Genomic DNA, 18361 nt, shown 5'->3' on the forward strand with positions numbered 1-18361 from the left:
CAGTTGCGACGAAAGGGCCTACTCTCTGCTTACCTTGTGCAGGCTTCTCATTGTGGGGGCTTCTCTCTTCTTGGGGAGCACAGGCCCTCGGGTGCACGCACTTCAGCACTCGCAGCCTCTGGGCTCAGTACTTCTGGCATGTGGGCGCAACTGTTCCACGGCATGTAGGATCTTCCTGGACCAGGTAGAGAACACCACATAGAAGTGTCCAGTTGCCCTGCAAGGTAGAGTCTTAACCACTGGGCCACAAACGAAGACCTCAATCCCTGTTCTTAAGCTCTGAGGCCTATGGGAGCAGGAAAGCACCTTACCAATTAGAATTTCGTTATCATGAAACGTTATTATCTTCGTGTGCATGTCACCTGCTGGCTTAAAGATGGTGGTGTACCTGTTGTGTTCCTGACATAGACATAGTGGGCACACGATGGGAAGGTTATGATAGCCCAGCTCTCGAGCTGCAGGTTCATCAGCTTCTCGTCACCCGTGGCCCCTGCTGGATGGGTTGTTGGTAGTTGTTCAGTCCCTGAAAGTCATGTTTGACTCTCTGTGACCCCATGGACTGCGGCACACCAGGCTCCTCTCTCCTCCACTATCTCGAGGAGCTTGCTCAAGCTCACGTCTGTCAAGTTGCTGATGCCCTCCAACCATCTCATCCTCTGTTGCTGCCTTCTGCTCTCAATCTCTCCCAGCATCAGGGGCTTTTCCAGTGAGCTGGCTGTTTGCATCAGGTGACCAGAGGTAATGGAGCTTCAGCTTCACCATCCGTCCTTCCAGTGAATGTTCAGGGTTGATTTCCTTTCGGATTGACTGCTTATCTCCTTGCTGTTCAAGGGGCTCTCCAGAGTCTTCTCCAGCACCGCAATCTGAAAACCTCAGTTCTCTGGTGCTCAGGCCTCTTTATGGTCCAGCTGTCACGTCTGTACATGACTACTTGTAAAACCATAGCTGTGACTATACAGACCTTGGTTGGCAAAGCGATGTCTCTCCTTTTTAATACGCCATCTGGACGGGTACCTTGGGGCAACCTGTATAGACTCTGGGAGTCTCATTTTCCTATATCGTGAAATAGGCAGAATAATTCCTCTGATCGTAAGGGGTGGATCCTAAAGTCAGCTAGTTTACATCAGTTGCTTTCAGAGGGTTCAGTATTCAAGAAACGAGGCTATCTTGCTAGTGCTATTGTGAGGAGTGGCGATTTTTTGGTAATAATTGTGCTTGTTTGTTTTTGGCTCTGCTTCGTCTTCCTTGCTGCGTGGGCTCGTGTCTAGTCGCAGGGAGTGGGAGGCTGCTCTGTAGTTGCCGTGCTCCAGGCTCCTCGTTGCGGGGGCTTCTCTTGTGGCAGAGCACAAGCTCTAGGGTGTGCCGGCTCCAGTAGTGGGGGCTCCCGGCTGAGCTGCTGGGCGGCCTGTGGGGTCCTCCTGGATCAGGGATGGAACCCGCGCCTCCTGCATCAGCTGGTGGATTCTTTACCGCTGAGCCGCCAGGGAAGTGCAAAATTCTTATGTTATTATCAGACGTCGTGGAGGAGGACAGAATGCCGGTACCAGACGGTGCAGCAGGGCGTCCTTGTCTGTTTACTGTCCTTTATGCCCGGCGATGCACCACAGTTCGCGTGCAGTCAGAAAATAATGGAGCGTCTGGGAATGCAACTTGCCATCACTGTTCATAATTAACCTCTGCTTGGGACTTTCAAGGAGAAGTCTGCAGTGTTCTTTCGATACATAATATCTGGTGAGAAGCCAGAATTGAAAGAGACACGGGTACCCCAGTGTTCACTGCAACACTGCTTACAATAGCCAGGACATGGAAGCAACGTAGATGTCCGTCAGCAGACGAATGGATGAGAAAGCTGTGGTACATATGCACGATGGAATATTTCTCAGCCATTAAAAAGAATACACTTGAATCAGTTCTAATGAGGTGGATGAAACTGGAGCCTATTACACAGAGTGAAGTAAGCCAGAAAGAAAAACACCAATACAGTATACTAACACATATATATGGAATTTAGAAAGATGGTAAGGATAACCCTGTGTGCGAGACAGCAAAAGAGACACAGATGTACAGAATTAGACTTTTGGACTCTCTTGGAGAAGGCGAGGGTGGGATGATTTGAGAGAATAACCTTGAAACATGTATATTACCATATGTGAAACAGATCGCCAGTCCAGGTTTGATGCATGAGACAGGGTGCTCCAGGCTGGTGCACTGGGACGACCCAGAGGGATGGGATGGGGAGGGAGGTGGGAGGGGGGTTCAGAATGGGGAACACATGTACACCCGTGGCGGATTCCTGTCAAGTATGGCAAAAACCACTGCAGCATTGTAAACTAACTAGCCTCCAATTAAAATAAACAATTTATTAAAAAAAAATCTTGTATCAAAAGTTCCAAGTTATTCAGAGCAGTAAGCATTGACTATCAAGAAAGGAAGGGCAGGACTTCTAACAAAATCATGAAAGTGAAGAATTTAAGGAGAAGAAGAAATGTTTCTAATTAACTCTGTTTTGAGATACTGCAGATTATTAATGTGATGATGGCCTTGTGCCTATGATAATTCTTCAGTTTTCTTGATCCTTTTTTTTTAATAGGTAGAATGAAGAATGCCAGTTCATAGCATCCAAAATAGACAACATTTCCTTGGTCACTTATAATTGTTTCCTGTAGACTTCTAGGCTTCCCTGGTGGTTCAGACGGGAAAGCGTCCATCTGCAGTGCAGGAGACCCAGGTTCTATCCCTGAGTCGGGAAGATCCCCTGGAGAAGGAAATGGTAACCCACTCCAGTATTCTTGCCTGGAAAATCCCATGGACGGAAGAGCCTGGTAGGCTCCAGTCTGTGGGGTTGCAAAGAGTCGGACACGACTGAGCGACTTCACTTTTGCTTTTCACTTTCATAGACTTATAGTCGACATCTGCTTATAGACGTAGGTGACATCTCTCGACCCTTGGTCTAGAATCTCCATCCAGCTAGAATGATGTCACTAGATACCTACTTACGCAGATGTCACGTCCCCTCTACTGAGTTCTCACACCCCACTCCACCCCTAGTTACAAAGCACCATGACCCTGTCATGGACTGCAAGCCAAGCACACTTGACACCTGCTCACACCTGCCCACGTGTGTGCACACCTGCCTACCTGTGAGAACCTGCACAGCTGTGAGCTGTTTGTGGGCTCCAGTTGTGTCCTATTGGTTATTCTAGACACAGTTTTTACGACAGTAACTAACCCGTGACAGGTAATCATTGTGCAAATGTGAAACGATTCAACGACACTTCAGTGTTTTAGAAAGAGCCAGAAAGCAGAAACGGAAATCACCAATAAGCCAAGCTCAAGTCAGCGACTCAAGACAGGAACACATGATTGAGTTTAGGTAGAAGAGTTGTAAAGGGCTTCCCTGGTGGCTCAGACCATGAAGCATCTATCTGCAATGCAGGTGACCCAGGTTCCATCCCTGGGTCACGAAGATCGCCTGGAGAAGGGAACGGCAACCCACTCCAGTAGTCTTGCCTGGAGCATCCCATGGACAGAGGAGCCTGCTGGAGTACAGTCCATAGGGTCACGAGGAGTCGGACACGACTGTGTAACTAACACACACAAGGCTGACTCAAGTCAGGAAGACGTGATTGAATTTGGGTATAAGAGCAATAAAGGCATAGTGTGAAGCATGTTTACCTTTTTTAAAAAAAATTTTATCATGAAACATTTTAGATAAATACAAAAGTTAAGAAAATAGTATCATAACATTGTTGTCCAGCCGCCCTTACACATCCAGGCCAGCACACAGCTTCAAGCTACACACACAAAGAAATAGCCATTTGTGGGGACACCCCTGGTGGTCCAATGGTTCATAATCCACCTCCCAATGCGGGGGCTGTAGGCTCGATTCCTGGCAGGGGAACTGAGATGGCACGTGCCAGGGAGCAGCTAAGCCCATGTGCCACAGCTGCCAAGCCTGCACACAGTAGAGAGTTGGTGCGCTGCAACGAAAGCTCCCACAACGCCACTAAGACCAGGCTCGGCCAGATAAATATTTGTTTAAATCAAAGAGTATAATAAGCTTCCCATCCCTCAGCTACAACACACGCGCTCCTAGCCCCCTCTCGTTTCACTATACCCTCCCCTCCAGTTTGGATGGTCTCAAAGCCAAGCCTAGACTCACGTCATCTCTTCAGTAAACATTTCATCTATTCGCCTCCAGCATGTGGGACTCCTCTGTTACGAGTGAGGTGAGCGTGTGAATTTGGAGTGCACATGTGAGCCGTGGAGCCTGTTTTGTGTACAAAAAAGAGCTTCACAACCAAGATAATCATGATGGTGTGATCACTCACCTAGAGCCAGACATCCTGGAAAGTGAAGTCAAGTGGGCCTTAGAAAGCATCACTATGAACAAACTAGTGGAGGTGATGGAATTCCAGTTGAGCTATTTCAAATCCTGAAAGATGATGCTGTGAAAGTGCTGCACTCAATATGCGAATACATTTGGAAAACTCAGCAGTGGCCACAGGACTGGAAAAGGTCAGTTTTCATTCCAATCCCAAAGAAAGGCAATGCCAAAGAATGCTCAAACTACTGCACAATTGCACTCATCTCACACGCTAGTAAAATAATGCTCAAAATTCTGCAAGCCAGGCTTCAGCAGTACATGAACAGTGAACTTCCAGATGTTCAAGCTGGTTTTTGAAAAGGCAGAGGAACCAGAGATCAAATTGCCAACATCTGCTGGATCATGGAAAAAGCAAGAGAGTTCCAGAGAAACATCTCTTTCTGCTTTATTAACTATGCCAAAGCCTTTGACTGTGTGGATCGCAATAAACTGTGGAAAATTCTGAAAGAGATGGGAATATCAGACCACCTGACCTGCCTCTTGAGAAACCTGTATGCAGGTCATGAAGCAACAGTTAGAACTGGACATGGAACAACAGACTGGTTCCAGATAGGAAAAGGAGTACGTCAAGGCTGTATATTGTCACCCTGCTTATTTAACTTATATGCAGAATACATCATGAGAAATACTGGGCTGGAAGAATTATAAGCTGGAATCAAGACTGCCAGGAGAAATATCAATAGCCTCAGATAGGCAGATGACACCACCCTTAAGGCAGAAAGTGAAGAGGAACTAAAAAGCCTCTTGATGAAAGTGAAAGAGGAGAGTGAAACAGTTGGCTTAAAACTCAACATTCAGAAAATAAGATCATGGCATCTGGTCCCATCACGTCATGGGAAATAGATGGGGAAACAGTGGAAACAATGTCAGACTTTATTTTGGGGGGCTCCAAAATCACTGCAGATGGTGATTGCAGCCATGAAATTAAAAGACGCTTACTCCTTGGAAGGAAAGTTATGACCAACCTAGAGAGCATTTTAAAAAGCAGAGACATTAGTTTGCCAACAAAGGTCTGTCTAGTCAAGGCTATGGTTTTTCCTGTGGTCATGTATGGATGTGAGAGTTGGACTGTGAAGAAGGCTGAGTGCTGAAGAATCGATGCTTTTGAAGTGTGGTGTTGGAGAAGACTCTTGAGAGTCCCTTGGACTGCAAGGAGATCCAACCAGTCCATTCTAAAGGAGATCAGTCCTGGGGGTTCATTGGAAGAACTGATGCTGAAGCTGAAACTCCAGTACTTTGGCCACCTCATGCGAAGAATTGACTCATTGGAAAAGACTCTGATGCTGGGAGGGATTGGGGGCAGGAGGAGAAGGGGACGACAGAGGATGTGATGGCTGGATGGCATCACTGACTCGGTGGACGTGAGTCTGAGTGAACTCCGGGAGGTGGTGATGGACAGGGAGGCGTGGCGTGCTGGGATTCAGTGGGTTGCAAAGAGTGGGACGCGACTGAGCGACTGAACTGAAGTGAGCTGAATGTATATGTGTAGCCGTGAGAGAGTCAACTCCTAGGCAGATTGATAGAAGAAGTCCAGGATCCCAGAGGAGGAGATACGGGTCTGGATTCTCAAGGAGGAGGAAAGGACAAGCATCTTTTTTTTTTTTTTCCTCTGCATTGCTTAGTGCTAGTCATATAAAGGTTTTCTTTTTTTTTTCTTTAAGCCTGAACTGATGACTACACAACAAACCGCTCAGTTTAAACTCTGTACTAAGGATTATGGAACAACAGTGTATCCTGCTTGAGGACAGTTGCTCCTTCCTGAAAACCTTCTGAGTAATCCTGATATCTTAAAATGTATATTATGGGAGAGGGTCTGGCAGGATCTCTCTATGGAGAAGTCTAATCCTGTTATCCTAAAATGTGAATTGTCGGAGTGGGTCTGGTAAGAGTTTCACAAACGTGAGACGTTCTTTAGATTTATTATAATAACTATTGTAATAACTAATTAATAAAGTATGTAACTCCCTTGCTGACACTAGTGAGGAGGGCACTCTCTGTCCCCCTTCCGATGTCTGTGTCAGAATGTTTCTCTGTCCCTTTTCTTACTTTAGTGAAACCCTGCTGCCCAAAAGCCCTTGAGTGATCAAGCCTGGTCCCTGGTCCCAAAGCTAAACCTTCTTCTTTGGAGATCACAAATCTGACATTGTTTACTATTGTAAGCTATCAGTTAGTTGTAGATACACACACACACACACACACACACACAAATCTGACATTGTTTACTACACACACACACACACACACACACACACACACACAGAGGATCCAAAATGTGCATTCCAGGAACACAGAAAAGGAAAACGATCCGCCACTTCAGTTCTGTTGCAGGAAATAGGAGATCATTTTAATGTAGAATTTTATCCTGTGAATTTTTTAACCAAATATTTTTTGCCAGTATCCCTCTGCTGCTGCTGCTGCTGCTAAGTCGCTTCAGTCGTGCCAGACTCTGTGCGACCCCAGAGACGGCAGCCCACCAGGCTCCCCCGTCCCTGGGATTCTCCAGGCAAGAACACTGGAGTGGGTTGCCATCTCCTTCTTCAATGCATGAAAGTGAGAAGTCAAAGTGAAGTCGCTCAGTCATGTCCGACCCTCAGCGACCCCATGGACTGCAGCCCACCAGCCTCTTCCGTCCATGGGATTTTCCAGGCAAGAGTACCAACGGCTAACTAAAAAAAGATGCCCAATGTAATAGTTGTGAGTTAAGTTTTATTTGGGACAATATGAAGACTGCAGCCTGGGAGAAAGCACCTCAATAGTTCTGAGAGCTTGCTCCTGAGAGGCAGTGAGGGGAGGTGCATATATAAGATTTTGGTGAAGGGGGAGTTTATGCAAGTAAGCACTCATTTTATAAAAGGTTTTCTGCCAGTCAGAGGAGCTGATGTCACCAGGAAGGGATTTAGTGCTTCTCTAGATGTGAAAAGACCCTGAAATCACCTCCTGAACATATCTAACTATCTAGAGCCCTGTCCCACCAGATTCCCTGGAGCACAGAGTGCCTCAGTCTGCCCCTCAGGGGGCATTTAAGCTCAACAGCTGCAAAGCACAGGGTTCAGTCTCCACAGAAAAAGTGAAGGAAAGTGAAGTCGCTCAGTCATGTCCGACCCTTTGCAGCCCCATGGACTGTAGCCCAACCAGGCTCCTCTGTCCATGGGATTCTCCAGGCAAGAGTACTGGAGTGGTTTGCCGTTTCCTCCTCCAGGGGATCCTCCCGACCCAGGGATCAAACCCGGGTCTCCTGCATTGCAGGTGGATTCTTTACCATCGGAGACACCAGGGAGGTCCTGGCAAATGCTCTAGGCAAGCACCAATTTATAGTTGAGACAATAGTCATCGAAAACATTAAAATAATTTTAAACAAAGTTCTGCTTATATGGAAAATATGATGAAAATCGTCTAACTCAGTAAGGCTGTATTTCTTTTCTTCTGTGCTGGGTACATTCTAAGAACTTGCTTTGTATTCACAGCATCTTTTGCCTGTATGTTTTTTTCTTCTTGAGTTAGGTCTGGGAAGATAATGGCTGGTAGATTGGGCGGTCAGGGTGGGGTGGCGGTTGATGGATTTTCTACTTAATAAAACAACAGGTGATTGAAATATATTTGAATTCACCAGAAGGAATCCATGAGATCTGGAAAACTGTTAGTATTCACCCCTGAATCAGGAAGTCATGCAATTCGAATCTTCTTCCTCCTAACTTTGGCTGCAGTGATAGAGCAGGGTAGATGGGGTGTGTACAGTGATAGAGCAGGGTAGATGGGGTGTGTAAAGATTTAAGATAAGAAAACAGTCTGGGATCATGCTAAGTTGCCCTATCACTTAACCTATGGCCATATAAAACGGCAGAAAATCAGGGCCATAGAATAGTTCAGCTGGCTGTCTGTGTGGGACCATTCGGGTGAAAGGCTGAGGGACTGACTGTGGTCAGACAGGAGCAGTGAATCTTCGGCAACCAGGAGTGTGAGTCTGTGAAGCCAGGGGGTGATGGGATCAGGCAGATTGTTGACATCCATCAAGTGAGGCTGGGTGATGCCAAAAAAAAAAAAAAAAAAAATCCGTAGTGAAAACCACGGCATGTGTTTGCAGTGTTTCATTATGATACACGCTCTAAGGTGAAAGTGATTTAAGATGTTGAGAAGACACACTTGTTATTCTAAGCACAGGAGATAGTGCTCTAGGGAGAGGATAGTGCAGGACCAAGGTCACGTTGACAGTTCATGAAAAAACAAGGACGAGAGGTCCTTTTTTTCTCCCCAGATTCCGGTGAATATTCTATATACCACATTACCTCCTGTTTTTCTTTTTAAAAATCATTGAATAATTGTTAAAGAAAGCTGTGACAACCCTGCTGCTGCTGCTAAGTCGCCTCAGTCGTGTCCGACTCTCTGCAACCCCATAGACGGCAGCCCACCAGGCTCCCCCGTCCCTGGGACTCTCCAGGCAAGAACACTGGAGGCGGTTGCCATCTCCTTCTCCAATGCAGGAAAGTGAAAAGTGAAAGTGAAGTCGCTCAGTGGTGTCCGACTCGTAGCGACCCCATGGACTGCAGCCCACCAGGCTCCCCCGTCCCTGGGATTCTCCAGGCAAGAACACTGGAGGGGGTTGCCATCTCCTTCTCCAATGCAGCAAAGTGAAAAGTGAAAGTGAAGTCGCTCAGTGGTGTCCGACTTTTAGCGACCCCATGGACTGCAGCCTTCCAGGCTCCTCTGTCCTTGGGATTTTCCAGGCAAGAGTACTGGAGTGGGGTGGCAAGCCTAGACGGCATATACAAAAGCAGAGACATCCTTTTGGTAACAGAGGTCCATCTAGTCAAAGCTAGGGTTTTGCCGGTAGTCATGTACCCATGTGAGAGCTGGACTATAAAGAAGGCTGAGAGCCAAAGAATTGATGCTTTCACATTATGGTGCTTGAGAGGCCCTTGGACCGCAAGGAGATCAAACCAGTCCCTCCTAAAGGAAATGAGTCCTGAATATTCACTGAAGCTCCAGTACTTTGGCCACTTGATGCAAAGAGCCAACTCATTGGAAAAGCTGATGCTGGAAAAGATTGAAGGTGGGAGGAGAAGGGGATGACAGAGGATGAGATGGTTGGGTGGCATCACGGACTCAATGGACACGAGTCTGAGCAAACTCTGGGAGATGGTGATGGACAGGGAGGCCTGGCGTGCTGTAGTTCATGGGGTGGCCAAGAACCGGACTCGAGCGAGCGACTGACACCAACGGCTAAACTTTAAAGCAACCAAAGGAATACCCATCTAGTGTTTGTTTAATTTTCCCCATTGATTTTCAGCATTCAAGGAGATGTAATGTATACGTGGAAAGACCCACTCAGTGTGGGCTTTGTCATGCACGTCGCCGTGACAACTGGTATGCCCCACCCAGTTCTGCGTCATGTAACGATCCCTTTGAACATCTGGCCCAGCTCTGCAGAGTAATGAATTCAGATCCGTTGAAAACGTAGATCTTACATGCTTGGTACTTGCCCTCTTCACATTATTGTTTAAAGCAATGAAAGCTTTACCAAATGCATAGGTTTTTCCTCCTCTTATTCCACACAGTTTATTCATCTGATCTGGCTGCTCTGGGGCTTCATGACATGACTTCATGGCACTTTCTCAGCGTTTTTGGCTCCTAGCATTCATTCCCACCCGTGTTCAGGTGAAAAGGTGGCCTGGAAGTGAGTTTCATCAGCAATCTCTTATTGCACACCTATACTAGTTGCTTTCATTTCAGCTTTAGGTCCTCTAAGTCACCGGTCCCCAGGCTTCTCAGCACCAGGGGCCAGTTTCATGTCGGGCATAAACGAAGTCACGCTGCCCAGAAAGCCTCAAAACCTGTAACCCCCTCGCCTGTATGAAAGAGAGGTACGGATTTGAACCTTATATATATATGTATTTTTTGAGACATCATTAACGTGTACACACTTTAAGTTTTCTGTCTTAGCCTTGTTTGTGATCCAGCTCTCACATGTGTACGTGACTCCTGGAAAAACCACAGCTTTGACTATACAGACCTTTTTTGGCAAAGTGATGTCTCTGCTTTTTAATATGCTGCCTAGGTTTGTCATAGCTTTCCTCCCAAGGAGCAAGCGTCTCTTAATTTCATGGCTGAAGGTCACCCTCTGCATTGATTTTGGAGCCCAAGAAAATAAAAGTCTGTGACCGTTTCCACTTTCCCCCTTTCTATTTGTCATGAAGTTACAGGACCGGATGCCACGCTCTTGGTTTTTTTGATGTTGAGTTTCAAGTCAGCGTCTCCGCTCTCCTGAACAGGGGAGACTAGAACTCCTTATGGATTGTACACTGGCCAGTCACAGTGCTGGACACTTACACATTATCTCTTAAACGTATTTATTTGACGGACGCTCAATACACACATAGGGAATAGAAGAGACTGCCCGTTTGTCCTATGCTTTTCATGATTGTTGAACTATCTTTGCTTTTATATAATGAATTTATAGTTACATACGGAGTCAAAATTTGTCAACTTTTTACAATTTAGCATCGAAAGAATAAGCGTAAAAAAATGCAAATAAAAGTTCTGAACAATAGCGTAACATTAAGGGGAAACATTTTTAATTGTGTAAGGGAGAGAAAGTATTGGGTGAACAAGAGTAAATCACTTCATCTGCGCAAATAATACTCCATGACAAACATTTCAAGTGCAGGAGAAGCAAGCAAAAGTTAATTTAGAAGCTCATCGTATGAGTGTGTACAGAAGTTCGCCAAGATGCCACTTCAACCAAGTCAGCCTCAGTTGCTGTCCCCCTGGATGAAATGTTTATATGTCCTGGCTCACTGCGGGGTGATTTATCTGGCTACGTCATCCTTACCCTCTCTTGCCAGTGTCCTGCCTCAGATTAAAATATAAACACTCCCTCATGCCTGCCCCCTGCTTTTGAAGCATCATTAACCTCGTCTGAGGGCACATTTGGTTATGAGCTAGTAAAATCCTTACGCGTGATATTTAAACAAGATGGCAGTGATATATGACGTTCAGTTCACTCCCTTTTATCTCACTGTCAAGTTGGACAAGCTCAACTCTTAATAAGAGTCAGAGGCTTGGCCAGATCAAAGCTGGGTCTCCTGTAAATTAAAAGGGTGTGTCTCTTCCCTGCATCCTTCCCTTTAAGTAGGAACCTTAAGTTCATTCTTTAAGTTTGTGAATCTGTTTCTGAATTTATTTGTACAAAAGTTCATTTGTACAAGTGCTTTTTAGATTCTGCTTATAAGGGTTGCCATACTATAGTTAGGGAGTTTGGGATGGACATGTACACATTGCTGTATTTAACATGGAGAACCAGCAAGGACCTGCTGGACAGCACAGGAAACTCTGCTCAATACTCTGTAAATAGCCGTATGGTTCCCAGGGGGAAGGATAGGGGAAGGGATAGTCAGGGAATCTGGGATGGACATGGACACACGGCTGTATTTAACATGGAGAACCAGCAAGGACCTGCTGGACAGCACAGGGAACTCTGCTCAGTGTCATGTGGCAGCCTGGATGGGAGGGGAGTTTGAGGGAGAATGGATCCATGTCCATGTATGGCTGAGTCCCTTTGCTGTCTGTCTGAAATTATCACAAGACTGTTAATCAGCTATGAAGGTGAAGGTGAAGTCGCTCAGTCGTGTCTGACTCTTTGTGACCCCGTGGACTGTAACCTACTAGGTTTCTCCATCCATGGGATTCTCCAGACAAGAATACTGGAGTGGATTGCCATTTCCTCCTCCAGGGGATCTTCCCGACCCACGGATCGAACCCGGGTCTCCCACATTGGAGGCAGATGCTTTAACCTCTGAGCCACCAGGGAAGCCCATTAATCAGCTATACTTCAATACAAAATAAAAAGTTTAACATGGGGGAAAATAGAGGAGTATTTCGGGAGGCAATAAAGAAAGCAAAAAAAAAAAAACGGCGTGTCTCTGCTATAAGCACTTGCATCTCAGCAGCTAACCTCGCTTTCAAACCTACCTCTTCTCCAGTCCTCCCCTTAAGCTCTGTGAGTCTTCCAGTGGCCACCTGGCTGGTCAGTGTCTCCCCAGAGCTCGACTTCCTCTTTTTTCCAGTTTGAATTGCTTACTTCGCCACTGGCCCATCTCAAAACCTCAGAACTATGTCCACTCTCCTCTCCCATTTCTTAGGGTCTCGTATGATCCGCTCCTAGTTGGTTCACCACGTCCCAGCTCAGACTTAGGGCCTCTCTCCAGAAGAGCCGCACTGACTCTCTGACAGCCGTCTCTGCCTCCAGTGTCTCCTGCTGAAATCCTTCCTGAATAGGCCGGAAGATTTACCTTTGTCATTCTGCTTACTTGATTCAGTCGTGTCTGACTCTCTGTGACCCCGTGAACTGTAGCCCAACAGGCTCCTCTGTCCATGGGACTTCCCAGGCAAGAATACTGAAGTGGGTTGCCATTCCCTTCTCCAGGGGATCTTCCCAAACCAGGGATCCAAACCGTGTCTCCTGCCTTGGCAGGTGGATTCTTTCCTGCTGAGCTATCAGGGAAGCCGTGTGTGTGTGTGTGTGTCTGTGTGTGTCTGTGTGTGTCTGTGTGTCTGTCTGTCTGTCTGTGTGTCTGTCTGTCTGTGTCTGTGTGTGTCTGTCTGTGTGTGTCTGTCTGTGTGTGTCTGTCTGTGTGTGTCTGTGTGTGTGTGTCTGTGTGTGTGTGTCTGTGTGTGTCTGTGTGTGTGTGTCTGTGTGTAGACTGCATCTTAAAAAGAGTATTATCAAATTAACTGAATATTTTAAGACTTAATGAAAGGGAGATGAAAACAAACTTACAGAATGACCAAAGATTACTCTCCAAAGTCATGCTAACTCAAACTACCACTAACGTGGTCCTTCCATGATAAATTTTTTTTTGTTAAGAGTTAAGAAGGGTTGATTATTCATCATTAGATACAGACATTTCACAGGAATGCACCGCATTAACGTAAATGAAACCACCAAGGAGATTTTCTTTTTTTATTTCAAGTTCACTGCATCCAGCCATAACAATCCATGGAAAATTCTTACTTAGAATAGCTCTCTTCAGTCTGACACTCCATTTATGGGTAGAGGGTTTCAGACGAGATTCAAACGTGGACAGAAATATGAAATCCTGTATATATGTTTGCCATGTTTTGTACAATGTACATTATCCAGCAGAAATAGCAATGTTTTGTATGTCTTTGCTGTGGTCAGAATTAAGCCCATTACCTCTGGGGCTGTTTGTACACTCTTTCAACATGTCAAGAGTTTCTCAGGCATAGCTTTATGCCCAGTCAGAAACCATTGCTCACACCTTTCCCCTCACCCATGTCTTACTTTTGCGATTCTCTCCCGGTTGCCTTTTCTCCTCCACCTGCTTTTTCTTTCTTTTCTTCACAGACATGTCTTCCTTCTCCACCCTGAAGATTCATCTCTGAGACAGTTCTCAGGCCCTTCATTGTGTTGGAAAACCCCAGCTTCATGTTCTGGCCTCTGCGCTGTGGAGCATCAAATCCGATGTCCAAGCACCACGGCTACCCCTTTCAGCCGTGTGTGACTCTTTGCCGCCCCCTGGACTGAGCTCACCAGGCTCCTCTGTCCATGGGATTCTCCAGGCCAGAATACTGGAGTGGGTTGCCATGCCCTTCTCCAGGGGATCTTCCCGAGTCAGGGATCGAACCCAAGTCTCCCACATTGCAGGCGGATTCATTACCGTCTGAGCCACCAGGGAAGCCAGCACAGAGAGGATGTAATAATAATGGAAATAAAAAAATAAAATGTAATATGCTTGATTCATCCTCATACCATCCCCCTGACACCTGCCGCAGGTCTGTGGAAAAATTATCTTTCATGAAACCCATCCCAGGTGCCAAAAAGGTTGGGGACCACTGCTGTAGAAGGCGGGCTGCCCGGGTGGCGCTCGTGGTAAAGAACCCACCTGGCAATGCAGGAGACATAAGAGACGCAGGTTCGATCCCTGGGTCTGGAAGATCCCCTGAAGGAGGAGGGCATGGTAACCCGGTCCAGTATTCTTGTCTGGAGAATCCCCATGGACAGAGGAGCCTGGAGGGCTACAGTCCATAGTGTTGCAAAAGAGTCGGACACGACCAAAGGGACTTAGCCTGCACGCACACTGTAGAAGGCAGAATAAGAAGCCTGCCCCTCATAGATGCCTCCATTGTAGTTCCTGGAGTCTCTGAACTTGTGGCTTTCCGTGGCAACGTTGCAGATGGAATTAAGGCTCCCCATCTACTGACACAAAGTAGATTATTCAGACTGATCCAGTGTCATCCCAGGGGTCCTGACAGGTGGAGGAGGCAGGCAGGGAGGTAGTGTGAGAAGCTCTGGACCAGCCCAGGCTGGCTTTGAAGGTGGTGGAAGGGGCTGGGAGTCAAGGACTGTGGGCTCCTCCAGGATTCTTACCTGAGCTTCGGGAAGGTACTGGATTCTTGCAGACATCTTCACGTTGGCCTAGTGAAACCTGTCTTGGACTTTTAGCCTTCAGAACTGTAAGATAATACATTTGGCTTGTGTGAAGCCACTGAGTTTGTGATGACTTCCTGCCACAGCCCTGGAGAAGAGTGCGTAGGTGAGATTTCTGATGAACACAAGTTTACTTGAATACGTTGCAAGGCACTCCAATGCCTTGTGTGCCTAATTAGGAAATACAATTCTCCTTTTCCTGTCCTCCGAATCCAGTCATTTATTCCAGATCTGAATCTGGTTCAGTTCCCTCTCGGCACTGCTTTACCTCAAGCGTTTGTCATTTCCCACGTGCATGAGGCTATTTTTGTAGTAACTGGTGTCACTGAATATACTTTCTTCTAAAGTCGCTCAGTCGTGTCTGACTCTTTGCGACCCCATGGACTGTACAGTCCATGGAATTCTCCAGGCCAGAATACTGGAGTGGGTAGCCTCTCCCTTCTCCAGGGGATCTTCCCAACCCAGGGATCTAACCCAGGTCTCCCACACTGTGGGTGGATTCTTTACCAGCAGAGCCAGCAGGGAAGCCCAAAAATACTGGAGTGAGGTAGCCTGTCCCTTCTCCAGGGAAACTTCCTGACCCAGGAATCGAACTGGGGTCTCCTGCATTGCAGGCAGATTCTTTACCAACTGAGCTATCAGGGAAGCCCAATATATACTTTGGACCTCCCTTTGAAAGAAAGTGAAAGTGAAACTGAAGTCGCTCAGTCATGTCCGACTCTTCGTAACCCCGTAGACTGTAGCCTACCAGGCTTCTCTGTCCATGGGATTTTCCAGGCAAGAGTACTGGAGTGGGTTGCCATTTTCTTCTCCAAGAGGATCTTCCCGACCCAGGGATCAAACCCGGGTCTCCCGCATAGTAGGCGGACGCTTTACCATCTGAGCCACCAGGGAAGCCTATGGAACTCCCTTTGGACCTCCCTAAACCCATGTTCCGGAGAAGGCAATGACACCCTACTCCAGTACTCTTGCCTGGAAGATCCCATGGACAGAGGAGCCTGGTAGGCTGCGGTCCATGGGGTCGCGAAGAGTCAGACACGATTGAGCGGACTTCCCTTTCACTTTTCCCTTTCATGCATTGGAGAAGGAATTGGCAACCCACTCCAGTGTTCTTGCCTGGAGAATCCCAGGGATGGCGGAGCCTGGTGGGCTGCCGTCTATGGGGTCGCACAGAGTCAGACATGACTGAAGTGACTTAGCAGCAGCAGCAAACCCATGTTCTACTTGTGAGCAGTCAGTGGTGGCTGAGTTGCTCAGTTGTGTCTGACTCTGTGATCCTGTGGATTATAAGCCTGCTAGGTTCCTCTATTCATGGGATTCTCCAGGCCGGAATACTGGAGTGGGGTGCCATTTCCTTCTCCAGAGGATCTTCCCCACTCAGGGACTGAACGTGCGTCTTCTGTATCGGAGGCAGATTCTTTGCCACTGAATCAACCTTTGTTTCTTCATTATCTTTTTTAGAACTTAGAATACATTTTATTATTAATTTCAATAGTATTTTGCATTAAAATAAATGAAAGTCAGTAATATTCTAAAAATCTTTTAGACTGACTGCATCAAAAATCTTTGGTTTTCTGTTTGATCCTGGAAAATGTTGTGAGGTAGTTCTGTTTTTTAGTGTTTTTTTAGTGCTGTGATTATTTCCAGATTAGTGCTTTTTGTCACAATAAACCACTGTGTTTCAACTGCTGGCATACTTTTATCCCAGAATCGGGAATTATGGATTTTAAAATAGTATCCAGGTATTTAGGGGTTCCCAGGTGGCTCAGTGGTAAAGAATCTGCCTGCCAATTCAGGAAGCATGGGTTCAGTCCCTGTGTTGGGAAGATCCCCTGGAGGAGGAAATGGCACCCTACTCCAGTATTCTTGCCTGGGACATCCCACGGACAGAGGAGCCTGGCAGGCTACAGTCCATGGGGTCACAAAAGAGTCGGGCATGAGTGAGTGACCGAGCATGCATGTACTGATCCATGTGTTTATCTACAAAAAAAACTCCGTAAAATTGTTTGCCAGAACTGTAACTGTTTTTATGATCCAAATTTATAAATCTTGGAAGAACTAAATGCTTGAAATAAAATACACACAAGTCAAGTATTGGCCCATTAAAATATTTTTTTAAATAAAATATTTATTCCTGCAAAGGATAAGTGAACCATAATTTACTATTGGTTATATACTGCTTTTATCCTTATAGTTGTCACAATAGATAGGTGGGATCATTATATATTATAAACATAAAATATATATACATGCAGCCATAATTCACAGAAGTGTATGTTCATACAGATTTTATAGATACTAAATTATACATTTATACACATAAAATCTAATTTGGAAACAGTATGCTCAGGCCAAAACAGCTTTGCTTACTTTAGTTTTCAATATTCCTGTCACTAGTATGGATTTTATTTAAAACCTACTGGAAGGACTGAAGCTGAATCTCCAATACGCTGGCCACCTGATGTGAAGAACCAACTCATTTGAAAAGACCCTGATGCTGGGAGAAGTTGAAGGTGGGAGGAAAAGGGCACAACAGAGGATGAGATGGCTGGATGGCATCACCGACTCGATGGACATGAGTTTGGGTAAACTTTGGGACTTGGTGATGGACAGGGAGGCCTGGCGTGTTGCAGTCCATGGGTCACAAAGAGTCAGACACAACTGAGGGACTGAACTGGGTTGACTGAAAGCATTTAATTTGCAGATGAATATTTATTTAACAGAGCCAAATTAATACTAATCCAAAATAGCCATCTTTCTTTTAGAACAGGCTGTAAACCTTTCAACTTCAGACTTAGAAGCAACAAACAAATGAAAGGGCAGGAGGGGAGAGGAGAGAAAACCTTTTGTTTTAAAAAAAAAAATTATTTATTTTAATTGGAGGCTAATTACAATATTGTACCTTTCAACTTCTAGATGTACAGGAAGGGATCATGAAAAACACTTCAGATATGGCCTGTTTATTACTGTGAAAAACTTCTTTCTGCTTCTCTGGGAACAAAAACATCCACTTTGCAAAGATAACAGCTTCACAGTCTTGAGACCACGGGGAGAAACCACCCCACCCTCCCTCTCCAGTTTTATGAAGCGTTTGTTAATAGCTGGTCTTAGGACCCTCACCCCATTCTCACGTTGGACAGTTTCTAATTCAAAGATGATGGTAGTTTTTATTTTCCCATTTATTTATTTATTTCTAATTGGAGGATCATCGCGTTACGACATTGTGCTGGTTTCTGGCATACGTTGACATGAATCAGCCACAGGTGTATGTACGTCTGCTGTCTTGAAGCTCCTTTCCACCTCCCAGCCCACCTCCCTGTAGGTTGTCACAGAGTTCCCTGTGTCATCCGTCAGACTTCCACTGGCTGGCTTACCCTGGTGGCTCAGATGATAAACAGTGTGGGAGACCTGGATTCAGTTGCTGGGTCAGGAAGATCCCCTGGAGAAGGGAGTGGCTACCCACTCCAGTGTTCTTGCCTGGACGATCCCACAGACAGGGGAGCCTGGTGGGCTGCAGTCCATGGGGTCGC

At 46.2% G+C, this 18361-nt stretch overlaps 1 long non-coding RNA gene across 2 annotated transcripts in view; it reads left to right on the forward strand.

Annotated features, from left to right (window-relative positions):
• LOC128070043 (uncharacterized) overlaps window positions 1-14197 on the forward strand; it is a 105377-nt gene extending 91180 nt beyond the window's left edge. For both annotated transcript variants that reach the window (XR_008201598.1, XR_008201597.1), the window contains exon 6: window positions 13749-14197. This is a non-coding gene — a long non-coding RNA (uncharacterized LOC128070043). The remainder of the gene's footprint in view (window positions 1-13748) is intronic.
• The last annotated feature ends 4164 nt before the right edge of the window (window positions 14198-18361 follow it).

The sequence above is a fragment of the Budorcas taxicolor genome, chromosome X (assembly GCF_023091745.1).
Source record: "Budorcas taxicolor isolate Tak-1 chromosome X, Takin1.1, whole genome shotgun sequence".
Taxonomy (NCBI): domain Eukaryota; kingdom Metazoa; phylum Chordata; class Mammalia; order Artiodactyla; family Bovidae; genus Budorcas; species Budorcas taxicolor.